Source organism: Cupressus sempervirens, chromosome 2, assembly GCF_028749045.1.
Source record: "Cupressus sempervirens isolate cs-2001-9-10 chromosome 2, ASM2874904v1, whole genome shotgun sequence".
In the NCBI taxonomy this organism is placed as follows: Eukaryota; Viridiplantae; Streptophyta; class Pinopsida; order Cupressales; family Cupressaceae; genus Cupressus; species Cupressus sempervirens.
Window position 1 is genome coordinate 648,893,015 of NC_143119.1, and position 12,307 is coordinate 648,905,321.

Consider the following 12,307-nt stretch of genomic DNA (forward strand, 5'->3'; position numbering starts at 1 on the left):
TAGAGCTGATTGTGTATGAGGTGCAGCACAAACTTGAGATGAGAAACATGTCTCTATCTTTAAGGGAAACATTCTGTTCTTTGTCATTTGAACTGTTGCAAGTAAGTTCTTGCTCCCATCTTTTTCAAGAATGACACACCTATCATTCTCCATCAACACTTTGTATCCATTTTGAATGATCTGACCAATGCTCATCAAATTGTGCTTCATACTAGGGGCGAAATACACATTTTGTATTTCCTTCTTCTCACCTTTCATGGTGCAGACCATAATAGATCCTTTGCCCACTACTGGTAGGGTTCCATTGTTACCCATCTTAATTTCTGATTTGAAACTCTTGTCAATGAATGAAAACAAGGTCTTATTGCCACTCATGTGGTTGCTACATCCACTGTGGAGGTACCAAACCTCAGGACTTCCTTCTTCACCAACATTACACATGATGAAGGCAATGTTTTCACTTCCCATATTCACGTCAGCCACATTTTCTTGTCCTGACTAATCTTTCTATTTCTTCCAACATTCACTTGCATAATGCCCATATTTATGACATTAGTAGCATTCTACATTACTCTTATTTGAGTTATAGTTTTTCTTACCTCCTCTTGAGGCATTTTGTGAGCTACTTGCTCCATCTGCTCTTCCTAAGCCTTCTGCTGCAGCATTTCTTTGTCCTCCATTACCTCGGCCTCTACCTCTAGAGTTTCTACCTGAGCCATTTCTTCCTCTCCCCCTTCCTCTTGGATTTGACTGAGCCTTGAATACTTTCTCTTGGGAAGATGAAGAAGTAGATCTATTGATCCTATGCTCATGGGTTTGAAGTGTACCCATCAACTCATCCATTGCCAAAACAGTGAGGTCTTTTGCCTCTTCTATGGTCATGACCAAATTGTCATATTTATAAGGTAAACTCCACAATATCTTTTCCACTATCCTCTGCTCTTGATAGTCTTCTCCATTTGACTTCAGTTGGTTAATCACATTGGAGGTCTTTGAACTAAAGTCTACAACTGATTCATTTTCCTTCATCTGAAGGTTCTCAAACTCCCTCCTTATATTCGGTAGCTTTACTGTACGGACTTTATTAGTCCCCTTGAAGTTTGTCTCAAGGATATCCCATGCTTCCTTTTCATAATTTTCTGCTGCAATCTTTGGGAATACTGTCTCTGTCATTGCTACTTCAATAAGACTTAATGCCTTTGCATCTTTCCTCCTTGATTCCTTCAAATGAGTCTTTTGTGCATTTGTGAGAGCAACATACTGAGTTGGGTATGTTACATCATTGAACCCATTAACTACAAACTCCCACAAATCATTTGCAACCATAATGGTCTTCATCTTCTTTGCCCATGTATCATAATTTTTCCCATTAAAGGATGGTGGTTGCTGCCATATTTTTCCTGCATCTCCTTCCATGTCAAATATCCCAAGAAAATAAATGCCCTAACTCACTGTGGATGTGGGGCCTCAAAGCTCTAATACCATGTGATAAATATATTATAAACTTAAATTACAACTCACAACCCTAAAACTAAAATCTTTACTCGGCATTTGAAAAAATGCTCGGCACATGAAGGTGCCAAGTGCCAATTTTTCTTGGCACTTGCTTGGCACTTGAAGGTGTTGAGTCATAGATTGCTCAGCACTTGAGGGTATCGAGTGACAAGCAATAGGTGTTGAACTAGATCGGCACTCAAAGAAATAATACTTGGCAACAATGGATGACGAGTAAGCTCAGCTCCAAAGGAAATACTTGGCACTAGAAGAGCTTGGCACAAAAAAAATGCAATAGGTGCTGAGTGTTTTGTTTCAACTGAAATATTATAACTTAGAGAAATTCAACATGAATGCTTTCACCATTAAAACCAAAAAGGCCAAAGCTTTAACCTTTCAAACAAACTTGTCAAATACAATGAATAGAAGAAGAAAATAGATTCAAGTATGCTTGCTTGCTTTCTATTCAATCTTTCATTAAACTATTACAAAATCTAGGAGCATTCGGCTTCAACCAGAAAACCCTAAAATAACCCTAAACTAATAATACTTCAAACTTCAATAAAATTTTAAACCTGTAACTCTAATGGCTACATATAATGGTGCCTAGAGAAATCACTGCTTCAATAGGAAATCCAAACAACAACAAACTTATAGAGTGAACAGGGGAAACACATGCAACTGCAGGCACAAACTTCTTTCCTTCTTCCTTCTCTACTCAACTCTGCAACTTCTCTCTGATCTGCTTGATCTATCTGAATGAATGAATAATCATTCCTTTTGTCACATTCCATTTTCCCCTTCTTTTTTGATTTGAAAAATCTTACCTACCCATATTAATGTTTTTATCTGTTATGGACGTCAGGGGTGTAGGTGAGCATTTGGCTCTAGGGAGAAACGCACGCTGCTGTAATAAATATTCCAACAGGTGGGGTGTTGAATCTGCATCTATTTTATAATCCCTTTATGATCAAATATTAGTTCCTTCAAGACTTTAGTTGCTGCTAATGAATGTCCAACTATTTGCATCTCCACTGTGATGCAAATTGGATCATTCACTCCCAATAGCATTTCAATGTATCTATTTACTTTCTCCCTTACTTCCCCATTGCCAACTCATTGATCCCTGTACTGAATATGTGGTAGCCATCTCTTCATTTTCCTTTTGCCAATGCTTAGTAGTGAATATGTTCTATGTATATGGGGTATGGAAATTATTTCGCACAAGATTATAACCATATCCTATTAACAATGTTGTTCCTCCTATCTTTTCTACAGAAAACTCTTTCGCCTTGTCCACCAACTTTGCCATCTCTAATTTTTCTACTCCTTCTAATTTTTGCCATTCATGTGATATGAGATTTATAATTTTTTTGGTGTTATGGGGGGTGGACAAGTCAATATGGCAGAATGGTGTAGCCGTGGTAGCTTTAAAGAGTATCCAGGTCTTTGTGTGCATGCCATGTACTGAGGGTGGCGTAAAGTGTGCTTTCATAGATAAGTGCCTATAAATTCGCTCTATGGTTTTATATTTTATATAAAAAGATATGTTTTTTTAAGTTAATGTGGCCAATCTTTTCAGAAAAAGTAAAATATGATAAAAGAGAAAGGCGGATTGGACATTAAGGTTGGATCCTTATTGATGTCTTGGTTTTTACCTCCATCTCTTTATTACTAAATTGTGATGAACATATAGTATGTGGAGTTATGGTTTATCATGATAGTGGCTTTACTCTAATGCCAATTTTTAATTATTCATTTGGAAATAATAGAATAGGTGTTATTGTTGAAGCAATTTAGATGGTTGCAATTTCACATTTAGTTCATGTCAAACGAATTTTCAGAATAGTGCAATATGAATGGCAGTATTATATTTTACACTACTCATTAAAGAGTCTCAATTAAATCTCGTACTATATCCTGCAAATGATCTTCAATGGCTTTCACACCAAGTAGTTTAAGATCATGTTCTAAGTGTTGGCAAACATCATTTACTTTGCATTCATTATCAATCAAAGGACTATTTCCTTCCTTACAAATAAGGGATCAATGCCTATACCTACCTTGGTTCAAGTTCCACTGAGCCAAACACGGTGTCCTCAACTCCAATAGTGAGTAACGATGTACTGCTCAACTGCTCAATATGTGTTTGACTCACTGTTCACTAGTAATGTGTGTGAAGATTGCTTCATCATCTTCTTTAGGTAAAACTAAGACTATTATATTCTTCTTTCATTAAAAATTAAGCTTCTTTTTTCAAAAATGTTTGCATACTACTAAGCTTGATGCCCATTTGGTATATCTCTTACATCTGTGGAATAACTTTTAGGTTATTGATAGGTAGTTTGTTGCTAAGCTAATGTTTTTCTACTTCTTTTCTCCCCCTGCAGTGACTACTGGGCGTTCCACTCTAGAATATCTAACATGTCCTTATTCAATGTCAAGGTAGGGTGTACTTTTCTCTTATTTCTCATGATCTCCTCCTATTATACTCAATTGGAATTAGGCCTTTCTTGATATTATTCACTTACCTTTTACACCATTATAGTAGCCATATGTAGAGGAGTGCTCTTGTCCAAGTCATGTGTGTTTGCTAAAAAATGAGAACCCACTAGAGCAAAATTCATTATTGTTGTTTTATTGCCCTAACTTGCAGCCTATTGATTATCACTACTCTAATATACAAATTTCTTGAATCGCAATTCCTCTTGGCTCTCTCACTTTTTGCGACAATTGCAGTTGATTATCACACCCACTGCTTATCATATTTCCACCACACACCATATATTTCAAAATATACATCACCAAAAAATATTCCCAATCCTGAAGTCACATTTAGATATTGATGGGATGGAGCGCATGCAATGAGAGACATTAATGATGATTTAGGTGTTCAAAATAGAAGTTTATCTCATAAAAAGAAGATCTTCCAATTCATTAATTTACATGTGGCTTCCCATAGTTTTATGTCTATGTTTTGGTTTTTCTTTCAACACAAGATGGCAGGAAAGTTGCTCTAATACTACTTGTAATGTCTCATTTTAGGACATTTATAGGTTTGTCTCTTATTTGTATAAGTTTATTATAGGTTTCATCTGATATCTTACCAATGTTATTATTCCATAAATATATTAATAGAAAGAGTTACAACCTTTCATAATAATAATCATATTATATTAATAATATAAGATTGCTTATAAAATATTATTATTTTAATATTATAATAAATATGATTATAATATAATATAATATGATTATAATATAATATAGTATTACTTATAAATATTAATATTTTAATTATTAGTGTTATTTTATATATAATACTTATTTAAGTAATATGTTGAAGTGAGGATATCACATTGGATAAATGATTGACCCCGCCTCTCAGTTATTTTAAAGAATTCCAACAATTGGTATCAAAGCAATCTACTTAAAGAGGACTAGTTTGAAGGTACTAGAAGCACAAAGATCAAGATGTCAAAAAGAGAAGTACCCAAGCTTAATAAAGATATCTTTTCTACATGGAAAATTCTAATGAAGCTACACCTAGGAGATCTTGGAGATCATACACAATCTACCATCACTATTGAGCATATAGATCCTACTAGAACCCTAACAACTAAAAAAAAATGCAACTCGGCAATGTTGGAGATTGTCTCTACCCTAAGCAATGCTAAGTTTGATGATATCAATGGTTGTGATAGTGCAAAGAAAATGTGGGATGCTCTACATACTATCTATGGAGGTGACAAGAATGTTCTTAGAGCCAAAGTTGAAAGTCATAGAGGTAAATTTGATGATATGAGAATGCAAGAAGGTAAGAATATTGCTCAATATTGCTCTAGGATAAAAGATATTGTTGATGCAATAAGAGGAGCTACTAGTAAAATAGATGATGATACTATACTAAGAAAAGTTTTGAGAAAACTATTTCTCATCTATGCTATTAGAGTTTCTACAATACAAGAATTAAGATGTATACTAGGGAATGATCTGACTCTTTAAGGTTTGGTAGGTAGGCTCACTGCTTTTGAGATATCTAATTTTGATAATTACAAATTAGAAAATTTTGTGGCAAATCAAATTTTTTATATGACTTCTTCTATAGCATTGTTTTGTTTCTTCCTTCATAACCAAGGAATGGTGCTTATATTAATTATGTCTTCATTGATATTGATTGAATGACATTTTTCATTACATGATTGGATTCCTAAATGTCACTACATATTTTGGCAATGTTTCATGTCACATTTTTCATACAATATTTTTTACAATGCCTCTATTATATTCTTACGATATGCATAGTATAAAACTAATGCACTAATTGTAGTTTCTCATAGTAGGGCAACCTACTAAATTATCTAGATAAATTTTTAGTCCCTTTGAAAAATTGTGAGTAATGCTTTGACAACCTTCATGAATCATATAAGTTTTAGAAATTAACGGTAATAATTGTCAATTACAACATGAGTAACAAAACACAATATAAAATTAGAAATTTCAATCATATCATATATAATAGATAAGCAACTTGATTGAATGAAACTACCTTGACAATTAATTATATTATATTTCAACTTTCATAAATGAGGTGTCATTCTTTGTAGTTTTGATGTAGTCTCTTCTTACACATTAAAAAGTTATTTTTCAGTAATTCGATACCTATGATTTATGTGGAGGAAGTTCTTATACTCATCAAACACTTATTTTCCTAAACTTGTTGAATGATGAGATTTTATCTTTGGATGACAACCTTAACATGCAAATTTTTCCTTTATTTGAAGATCTGCAAGATTATGTATAATTAGGTTATATATATATATATATATATATATATATATATATATATATATAAACACACACATACATACATACATACATATTGATGAGGCCACAACCCAAGACAAAATGAACACAATAGGAAAAGGGGAATATTATTATTAGAAGTGATATGCTCTTACATTCAATACAATGAAAATAGATGCAATGACGTGCCTTAGGAGCTTACAATGTAGTCTGATTCTAGAGAAAAACACTCCTCATAGTACCTTCTCCCAAACTCCACCAAAACTATGTTTACAATGCCAGAAATGACCTTAAGTAACCCCAATTAGGTTTAGGGTTAGGAATACATTTTAAAATATGTCATTTGGCATCCACCACCAAATAGAAGGTTGTAGAAAACACGTCAGAAGTTAGTGCAAACTTAGAAGAAGCCAGAAATGGTAGTCCAAATTTTGGGAGGCATAACTTTTGATCCAGGACTCCGATTGATGAACCATTTATATTTTTAGAAAGCTCTCCAAGTGCTCTATATCCCTTTGGACAGATTTTATTGTCCCTCATTTTTGGGCCCATACAAGATCATTTAGTGCCTCAAATCTAACTTTGAAGCACTCTTAGGGGGCCTCTAAGCAAGTTAAAACTACAATAACTTTTAAAGCGTAAAGCCTTTTGACCTAATTCTTTGTCAAGAGTACTTTAAATTACAAGTTACACCATCCAACATATCATAATTATGGCTCAATTAAAAAATAACCTATTGTTTGCATTGGCACATATGCCAAGGTGCTCAAAAATACTAACCCAGAAAACCAATAGTAGAACTATGAGAGTTGGAATCTCTATTTGACCCAAATGGGTAACCAGAAATGAAAGCACATTAAATAAAAACTAATACTAAGCATATTTTTAGGTGATACAAGATTTCCCTTACACCATTGGATGCTCCTACATCAAACACCTAGGGTAAATTGAAAAGTGACCCTGTCACTTTATAGCTGGTAGAGGAAAATGCAAATGAGCAACCTCCACCATGGATATCAAAGTTGAATCTTCTACTAGTCATCTTTTCCATTTCACCAGGTACTCTTCATATTGCATATTTCTGGTACTCCGGCCAACATGGCTATCTAGAATTTCTTCAATCTCTTCCTCCTCAAAACTAGGAATTGGACATGGATCTAGCATCAACTCCTCCTCTGCACCATCCTCATGATATTTTATTAAGTTTTTAATATTGAAAATAGGAGAAATGTGAATCCCATCTGGCAACTCCATCTCATATGCATTTCCTAAATCATGTTTCTTCAAAATTTTGTAGGGACCAAATTTATTCATCTTTAGCTTGTTGTAGGTACCCACTGGAAATCGTTCCTTCCACAAGTATACCATAACCAAATCCCCAACTTGGAACTCCTTATGTCTCCTCTTTTGATCTACTCTAGCCTTATACTACATGTTCATCTTGAAAATATGTGCATGTACCTCCTCATGTAGATTCTTGACATGTTCAGCAAAGTCTTCTACCTTAGCACTTGTCCTCTCTCCTTGCTCCATCTTCCTTAGCTCTGGTGTAGTCCTTGGACTACTCCCATACACAATTTGGAATGGTGATCTATCAGTACTCCTATTCACAAAATTATTATAAAAAAATTCTACTTGTGGTAGAATCGAATCCCATCCCTTGGGCTTATCTCCTACTAAACACCTCAACAAATTTCCCATACTTCTATTCACTACTTCTTTTTGTCCTTCAGTATGTGGATGATGTGCAAAACTAAACTTTAATTATGTCTTCAGCTACTTCCACAAAATCCTCCAAAAATACCCAACAAAGTTAGTATATCTGTCAGAAACAATACTTTTTGGGAGACCACGTAGCCTCACCACCTCTCTAAAAAACAAATCTGCAATATGCACTGCATACTGTTGTGGTCTCACAACACACGCCCCATTCCTCACTAGGAATGGGGACCCCCTCCTTTTTTTTATGACTTCCAGACTCACAATTTGAGAGTCCAGAGAAATTATTAGAAGTTAAAAGTGTTAGAGTCTTAAAAAAATTAGAAAAACACAAAAAAATTGAAAAAATAAAATAAAATAATTTTTTTTTTTTTTTAAATAACTTAAATTTTTTTCAAAAAAATTGAAAACGCGTCACATATGAATGTGTGTGAGCGAAGTGCACATCGTGCACCCACAAACTCTCGTGGGGGTGCACCGTGCACCCCGCCCGACAGGGGCTTATAAAACCCTAGCTTTGGCATTTATTTCTACCATTTCATTTTTGTTCACCGGTGCTTCAAGGTATAAATCTTTGACTATTTTCCTCGCTCTGTGCTACACTTTGTGCATGGTTGTGCTTGAGCGCACGTCGTTCCTAAGTGTGCATGGTGCTACTTGAGTGCATACCACACTTTGGGTGTACATGGCACTACTCTCTTCACTATTTTTCTAGTTCCACACCACACTTTGTGCATGGTGCCGCTTGGGCGCACACTACTCTCGGAGCATGCATGGCACCGCTTGAATGCAGGCTACACTCGCAACACTTGGCACAAACTGTGTTTGAGTGTTGCACCCGAGACATTGTGTTGAGTGTTGTGTCACCCAAAGCATGTGTGCATTTCTTCTCCACCATGCACCCACATATTTCTTCATCCTACATAAATTTAAATTTTTAAAATTTATTTATTTATTCATTTATATTTATATATATATATATATATATATAATAATAATAATAATAAAATTATAAATTTTTAAGAAAATAAGAAAATAAAATGATGACCAAAAAAAAACCCAAATTGGGTATTTTCTTTTTCCCTTTATTCTTATTTCAATTCATAGCTTTTACATTTTATCTTTAGATTAATAAATGTTTTCTCACAATTTGTAGGTAATCAAATGGCGTCCACATCCAGAGTAGCACCCAAACCAATAGTTTTCAAATTCCAAGCCATACTCTCTACGTCAAGATTCCATGATGACCACGTAAAAATTTGAGATACTGACCTGAGGCACACGAATCTAGGAGAATTCCTTAGAATTTGCAACAAACCAATAGAGAGATCTGCACTGATATCTTCACTCATCCATTTCGGGTTGGTGAATGTAGCTTCACATCCCATGTCAGTACAATTAGGTGAATTAATCATGGCCCTGTTACAGTGTTTTGTTCCTGATGAAAGAGTAGTCAAGAGCGTCATAGGAGAGGTTGTGTTGGACCTACGACCCGACAACATTGAAAGGGTCTTCCATCTTTCGAGAGCAGACCAGTTCATTAGGCTCTCATATGAAATAGTTGAGAGATGGTATAGGGAACACCAGTAAGAAGCAATTAACATCATACAATCCTCATACCTCATTGGGTGAGCCCACAATAGTGGGTTACACTTTTTTGCCTAAACTGACACTGAACTCTGAATTTTCAAGAAAATGTTCACTTTCAAATGCAAATTCTCATTTAATGGTTAGGAATTTGAAGATGAAGTAAACTAGAGTCTTTTAGGATTTTGTGTCTAGATTCTTTTTTTTTTTTTTTTTCCTTTAAATTGAATTTATTGAATTATTTTTTCTCCTACGAAAATTGGTATGATATACAAAAACCTAATTTTTAAAGAGTGACACTATTTTTGACACACATAACTTTTTTTCTACAATAGATATCAGTGTGATTCTTTCAAATTTAGTTTATTAACATCCATACCTAAACCGTAGAGTTGGTCTTATATCTTTATCATTAGTATTTCATATTTTATTATAGTTTAAAGTTTGCATAACACTAATTTAGACATACATGGCTTTTGACACATGTAACTTAATATATATTTACCCAATTTTTAAAAAGAAAAAAATGATTGAAAGGTGACTCAAATATGGAGATTGTATTTATTTTTCAAAATTTTTATTTTTATATTTACTATTTTTCCATGAGCATCGAATATCTTAGTTTATTTTTTATAGTAAACCTATATTTAATTCATGTTTAAAAATATACACCTAAGAAATTAAAAAAGCACCAAATTCATAGTCATTAGAAAGCTAGTTCAGAGTACTTCAATCATGTAAAATTTTAGGTCTTCAGTGCTCCATTTGAACCTAGTAATTCAGCTCCGAAGAAAGGAAATCATTGAAAAAACTTCAAACTATTCATGTGGGCTTCTATCTAGCTAGTTTCATAGAAACTTAGTTTCTATCGGAACTTTTTTGCAAACTTTCAATCGAAACTAAATGACTTAGTTTCTATTGAAACTATCAACAGTTTACAATAGCAGATAGTAAACCACTTTCATAGTTTTGATCGAAACTATGAAAGTGGGACCATGACTATTCCGCCCATAAGGGTGTTTCTCTAGTCGACTCCTTGGGGTTTTTCCCCAATCGGCTAATAAGGAGGTTTTTTTTTTAAATATTTTTGTATATAAATATGAGCTTCATTTTTTACATTTTTCATTTATGTGAAATCAAGTTATTGGCTTTTGAATTGGGAAGAAAAAAATATTTGACAAACTTCAACCTATTTTTGAATTTTGGAGGAAGAATTTATGACATGGGCAATAAAGATAAAAGAGCAAGTAAATATGCACAAAAAAGAACTAAGGAACAAGAAGATGAAAATCGTCAAAAAAATGCTAGCAAGATACTATCTTAGATCAGGTACACATGCACAATCTTTTTTCCAATGTATTTAATTAGTTTATTTAGTTAGGATTAGGGTTTAAATACAATTAGGAATATGATATTTATCTTAAATTAGCATTACTAGATTAACTTAATATTAAGAGTTTATTTGAAATTATGTTCATACTTAAGCCATTAGGGTTTATTCAATTATGTCCATATTTAGTCCTTAGGGTAAATATTACATTATGAATAAATTTAAATCATGAACTTATTTAGCATGGGAATTACCTTGTTTATTCAATTATGTTTATAATTTATAGTCCATTAAGGTTTATTATATTATGATTAAATTTAAATAAATGAATTTATTTAGGACGTAGTCAACCAGGATAACCTACCGACATTGGAGAAGGTTCATTCCAAGTTCAAATAGGTACATGTGTATCTCTTGCAAGTATATAATATAGATCTCTTTAGATTTCTAGGTCTCTATCAAACTTTATATCTTTAATTTTTAAATTTAGTGAGCAATATTTCTCCTTATAAACTTACTTGATTTTATTTGTTATATCTAGTAGATGATGAAAATGTTGGACATGAGGAAATTGAAGATGAAGCAATGGATATTGAAGAAGGACCATTTGAAAGTTAGATAATTTAATCAAGTACATAATATTTCACTCAAGTTAAACGTGTATATATGTATACATATATGTCCCCTAAAGAGATTGTATCTTAAGACTTTCTTTCATTTTTCCTTGTGTAGCTCAAGATCAAATAACAAATGAGAATGTTAATTTAGCTCAAAGATTGAAGAGAAAAATCAATCATAGAAACATAGATCATTTAATTGAAATGGATGTGGAAAAATTGAGAGAATATTCTAATCAACCTACACATATTATGAAGAGGAAATTGAATAAAAAGTCTAAAGACATAATTACACAATTTGAGAATCTATCAACAGTGGAGAAAACTCAACTATTATCAATTTCACTTCTTAAAGATGAATTAAAAGAGCCACTGAGACTATTAGGTATAGATACAAGTATAAAAAAGAGGAGGACTTCTAAACTAGAAAAAGATATTGTTGAAAGTGTTAAGGAAGGGTTACATTCCATTGGGGAAAAAACTAGATCTGTAGATAAATCCATTACACGAAGAGTGATACTAACATCTATTTTAAATAATAAAACATCCCAAAATAGACAGATCTCTTCATTATCATCTCATTTTAGGTATAGTCGAAAGACAGTACTACATTATCTAAAAAGGAGAAACAATTTGAATGATAGTACATTAGAAGGCAATTGGGCACTAATGTGTAGAGCTCCTCGATCTAACAGGATTGGGGAAATAGTTAAGAACTTAGTTATTCAATTTTGGATTGATAATACTCATCCTT